The sequence below is a fragment of the Triticum aestivum genome, chromosome 5D (assembly GCF_018294505.1).
Source record: "Triticum aestivum cultivar Chinese Spring chromosome 5D, IWGSC CS RefSeq v2.1, whole genome shotgun sequence".
Classification (NCBI taxonomy): domain Eukaryota; kingdom Viridiplantae; phylum Streptophyta; class Magnoliopsida; order Poales; family Poaceae; genus Triticum; species Triticum aestivum.
In genome coordinates, this window is record NC_057808.1 from 190241596 (window position 1) to 190247870 (window position 6275).

The window sequence follows — 6275 nt, forward strand, 5'->3', positions numbered from 1 at the left end:
CGCGCCGGATACCTCGTCATTGAAGCCAGGTTCAGGGGCTACTGAGGGAGTCCTGGACTAAGGGGTCCTCGGGCGTCCGGCCTGTTAGCCATGGGCCAGACTGATGGGCTGTTAAGATACAAAGACCGAAGACATTACCCGTGTCCGGATGGGACTCTCCTTGGCGTGGAAGGCAAGCTTGGCGATCAAACATGTAGATTCCCTTCTTTGTAACCGGCCCTGTGTAACCCTAGATCCTCCCGGTGTCTATATAAATCGGAGGACTTAGTCCGGAGGGGAGATTCATTACCATAGTCATACAAGCTAGACCTCTAGGGTTTAGCCATTACGATCTCGTGGCAGTTCAACTCTTGTAATACTCATATTCATCAAGATCAATCAAGCAGGAAGTAGGGTAATACCTCCATAGAAAGGGCCCGAGCCTGGGTAAACATCGTGTCCCCTGTCTCCTGTTACCATCGACCTTAGACGCACAGTTCGGGACGCCTACCCGAGATCCGCCGGTTTTGACACCGATAGGCACCCCTTGTAATCCACGTGTATTAATAGTGATCCCATGCTATTCGAGACGATGGTCTCCCCGACTTAGAGTTTTTCTTGACAGATGTTGTGGGTGATTCCTGGCATCCGGAAAGTTATTCTGGTGTGTGCTGGTCAGGTGTGTTTTCAACCCAGAAACCGTAATGGAAATTAGTCAAGGTCTAAACATTGGCTACATAAATTCCATACATGTGGGTAAAGAGTACACCCTCTGCAGAGTTACATCTATTCGAATAGCCGTGTCCACGGTCAAGGGCACAGTTGGGAAGGGCCAAGTATCGGTCCGGGTGTCGGTCTTTGGAGGAAAATAACTAAACTGAGCTTGAATCATCTTGCAGGATAACTATGGTCACCACCGAGGCTATCATGAATATTATTGTTATGCATATTATTGCTATGGTGGACTAACCCGTTTCTCTTATTCAACTGTACTGAGTGTCACTTGGGATGGCTAGACTACCCGTGCACTCAGCTTTACTTTCTTTTCTGAGTATCACTTGGGATGGCTAGACTACCCAGATACTCAGTTTTATTTTCAAGACCTCTCGTGGTGTCGCTTGAGTTCTCGGGCGGTCCTGTCTTGCCCAATTCTCTTTTAGACGCCCGCTTGGCATTTCTTCTCAAGACCTCACGAGGCGTCCGACCTGTTATCCATGGGCCGGACTGGTGGGCTGTGAAGACATGAAGGCCAAAGACTGTACCTGTGTCCGGATTGTACTCTCCTTGGCGTGGAAGGCAAGCTTGGCGACCAGCTATGAAGATTCCTTCCTATGTAACCGACTCTATGTAACCCTAGATCCCTCTGGTGCCTATATAAACCGGAGGGCGTAGTCCGGATAGGAGATACTCATTACCATAGTCATACAGGCTAGACTTCTAGGGTTTAGCCGTTACGATCTCATGGTAGATCAACTCTTGTAATACTCATATTCATCAAGATCAATCAAGCAGGAAGTAGGGTATTACCTCCATAGAGGGGGCCCGAACCTGGGTAAACATCGTGTCCCCTGTCTCCTGTAACCATCGATCCTAGACGCATAGTTCGGGACCCCCTACCCGAGATCTGCTGGTTTTGACACCGACATTGGTGCTTTCATTGAGAGTTCCACTATGTCGTCGACGAAAGGTTCGATGGCCCCTTCGATCGTCTATAGTGACGCTGTCCAAGGAGAAACCTTCCTCCCCGGACAGATTTTTGTATTCGGCGGCTTCGTACTGCAGGCCAACTCGCTTGGCCATCTGGAGCAGATCGATAGCTACGCCCCTGGCCACCAGGTCAGATTTGGTAGATTGAACTACGTCACGGATATCCGTGGAGACTTGATCTTCAACGGATTTGAGACCACGACGATCGCTCCCCCTCGTTCCGATGAACATGACTTAAATCTATCGTCGGACCATATTCAGGAGATGGTTCCTGTAACTACTACGGCCTTGGATCCGGAGCAGATCGCGCCATCCAAAACCACAAAATCCGCGGCGTTGGAGCCGCACACGGACTCGGCACCTCGCAATGTCAGCGTCAACGGAATTCCGGGCTCATCTCCGGCTATAAGTTCTAAACCGCACACGCCCGCGGGCTCAGAGCTGGATCAGTCATCGATCTTCGAGTTCAGCGCCGCAGATATCTTCCAACACTCGCCCTTCGGCGATGTGCTAAATTCATTAAAAAACCTGTCCCTGGCGGGGGACTCACAGCCGAACTATGTCCGACACGCGACAACGGCTACCTATTCGGACGTGACAAACCTAGCCACGCCCGAGCCAAAAACCGCAAATGGACTCCTTGAGAGTTACGTCACAGTGTGGCCCAACATAGAGGCACTGCACACCCGCTTTGCTTCACCGATGAAGTAATGGATCATGAATTCCCCGAAGGATTCAAACCCGTCAATATTGAATCATACGACGGAACAACCGATCCCGCGGTATGGATAGAAGATTTTATCCTCCACATCCATATGGCCCGTGGGGACGACCTCCACGCCATTAAATACCTCCCACTAAAGCTAAAAGGGCCAGCTCGGCGCTGGTTAAACAGCCTGCCTAAAAATTCCATAGGCAGCTGGAGGACTTGGAGGAGGCCTTCCTCGACAACTTCCGAGGAACATATGTCCAGCCACCGGATGCCGATGACCTAAGTCACATTGTCCAGCAGCCCGGAGAGTCAGCCAGGAAGCTCTGGACTCGGTTCTTAGTCAAAAAGAATCAAATCGTCGACTGCCCCGACGCGGAAGTCCTTGCGGCTTTCAGACACAGTGTCCGTGACGAATGGCTTGCACGCCACCTCGGTCAAGAAGGACGTAAATCCATGACAGCCCTCACTGCTCTGATGACCCGCTTTTGCGCGGGAGAAGACAGCTCGCTCGCTCGTAGAAGCAACAGCGCCAGCGACCCGGGCACTTCCGAAATCCGAGACGGCAACGGCAAGCCATGATGAAGCAAATACAACAGTCACAATGATAATGAAAGATCACGCGACACAGCGGTCAACGCCGGATTCAGCAATCCCAAGCCCGGTCAACGGAAGAAGCCATTCAAGGCGAAACGAGACGAACCATCCAACCTAGACAGGATATTGGACCGACCCTGCCAGATACACGGCCACCCCTACAAACCAGCTAATCATACTAACAGAAACTGCTGGATTTTTAAACAGGCCGGCAAGCTCAGCGCCGAACACAAGGGGAGGACGCCGCGAGGCGGCAGGGACGACAGAGAGGTTCACCAACGAAATACCAGGGGTCGGAAGCAATTTCCACCCAAGGATCAACTACTCCCGGAGCGAAAATAGCAGTCGGGCTTCCGCCGCCCACCTCGTACACCCGCAAAACTCATGTCGCGCAAACATCACTACGCACTCAAGATACCATGGGCATTGGCGGAGGCACACTACGGACAAGCCTGCAAGCATCCCCTTAACATTTGTATCCATTTTCTTTTTATTTCTTCCTTCACTATCCCTTAAAAACAGGTGACGAACAGGACAAACATCTGAAACTGGCTCTATCGGAGTTCGGATCCATACACTCACCTAAGGGGCTATTGCCATCAAGGATCCCCCCCCCCCCCGCCGAGGACTGGCGGCGCGGACGTGCGACAGGAGGTCCAAAATAACTTTTTGTAGACCGCACTCTCTATTTTGAGCTTGTACTATGCCTGTTCCTCTGCCTCCGACCCCGAGCATGTCAAATAGCTGGGAGGATGGCTTATATATATATAATAAATAATCATTGGCATATCGCTCAACTCCTAGTAAATAGTATCTGAATTAATCATCCGTGTTGTTTCACCACTAAATACGGCTCCCATGGTTGTTTCACAGACATACCTTGGCATAACCTGCCAGGGGCTCGGTATGGGAACAAATGCGTTGCCAGCAAAAGCCCGAACAGCTCTACAGCGTACTTCGGCGTCGCAAGTTTGGGCTTATATGCATCAGCTCCGAATCATTGTCTTGGGTCAATAGTTGGGTTGCCCGGCTCCTGTGCTTGCTACCCTACGTTCCGCTCTATCGGCTAGGGTAGTAAAGGGAGAACTATTGCGATTGTGCTTCCGGTTCATCTGGTCAAGTACCTCAGTAGAGAAAGCCGAAAACTGACTGTCATGATGCGGCGAGAGCTGGTCAACCACTTGGCTACTTCTTGGAATCTTTAGCGATTCTCCGTGTCACACGAAGGATCTTTTTCAGATCAAATACGTAAGGCGCCATATTATATGCCGTATACATACCAGGGGCTATTTCGTAGCCCCACCATAAAACTCCTATGGCTAAGTGAAAGTGTTAACGCCCTATAGTCTGATTGCCTAGTTCGCCGCATTATCACCTCCTTCATGGACCAAGACGTTGGATAAAGAGTGATTAAATGTTTTTCCAAACACCCCCGTACTTCCTACGAGGGGGCTGAAGCCGACGACTGGAAAACTTTCAAATTATATTAAAATGGCCGCACAGGAGGAATACAAGCTTTAGAGCAAGACATAAAAATAGATTAACTATAAAATTGTCTTTTACAATTATCATACACCTCACTCGAACATTATGTCTTTCGAGCATTGACCCTCTATTAAGCGGGCGGCCTCTAGGACGTCTTCAAAATAACGCTCCGGTTCAGGACGGTCCTTGCCCTTGGGTGGACTCTTACCCGCGACATCGATGGCCTTCATCTTTCCCCAGAATGTCTTGACTCAGGCAAAGGCCATCTGTGCTCCTTCAACGCACGCCGACCGCTTCATAGCATCGATTCGCGGCACCACGTCAACAAGTCTTTGTACCAAACCGAAGTAGCTATCCGGAATAGGCTCAGTTGGCCACAACCGGATTATGACATCCTCCATGGCAGCACCGGATATCCTATGAAGTTCGGCCCATTGGGACATCTGTTCATTGAGCAACAGAGGGCGCTTCGATGCGCCAAACTTCGACAAAAAAAGCTTCTCCGTTGCATACCCATCTCGCACTTGGTAATACTGTGCCGCATCGGAAGAACTCTTCGGCAAGTCCAAGAACTCGTCCAGAGAACTCCACACTTGGTTAAGCTGAGCATAGTTCGGGTCACTGAACTTAGTTTGCAGCAGAAAGGGCTTTCCAGCCGCAATCTCCCTAGCCTGCCGAACCTCCTCACGGGCTGCTCTGGATTCCGACCGCGCTTCTCTCGCCTCTTGTAAGGCCTTGTCCAGTTGATGAGGACATCAATACAATTATTACACCCACAGGCCCTGCTGCTATACATACTGGACCAATTACTAGAGCTCGCGCACGCCAATTAAATTACCAGGTACTTTCGTTTCTTGCTAATGATTCTAATGTTCATGAGAATATGATGCTGCCTAAATTGGATACATTTGTTTTGCTTACAAATGAAGGGCCTAGCTTTGAGAAGGATGAACATTGGAGCAAGAACAAGCATGGAAATGATGGCATGCGCATGGGGAACAAGAACGGAGTTACAAGTGATGATTTCAGGACGTTGAAGCCACCATAATGCGTGCATGAAGCCTTGGACGAAATATACAAGATGCTACTTCATAACTTTCGTCCAGAGGCTATTCTAGGTGCTGCGTCACCTTATTATTGGGCCAGGCCCATGTAATTTCGAAATACATAAGTATAGGCTGTTTTTAGAGTCCGTATGTGTGGGGAAACAAGAGATAGGGTTGGTTTCGGACCCCTTCCTCAAGGGCCACGAAGTTCCCCCCCCTCTTCCTCCATATATACAGCCCTTAGGGCGTCGTTTAGACTTTGGGTTTTGTTTAGATTAAAAGTTCGCCATAGCTGCAACTTCGCGTACTTCGTTTGTGTTCAGCGACCAGACAAAGGCGTCACAGAACCCCACCTTGATCAATAAAGCTTTCATCTTATATTCGCAATATCCAGATTGCAATCTCAGTTTCTTGCCTGTTCTTCGTTTGCTCGCAGGAAACAGACCCTCGTGGTCAGGTTGATCGTGCTCCGGCGTGGTCGATAACCTCTCGGAGTTGGTTTAGCGATTGCTAAGGCGCGACGTCCTCGCACGTACGTAGTCGGATCGTCAAAGTCGACTTCCATCAAAGCGATATTCATCATCTCATCGAAAGACGGGACACCTTTGCCTCTATCAGACCGAGTATCTTTTCTTGGCTATGTTGTTACTCCACAGGGAATTGAAGTTGATAAAGCCAAGATTGAAGCTATTGAGAGTTGGCCGCAGCCCAAAACGGTCACACAAGTGCGGAGTTTTCTTGGACTCGCTGGT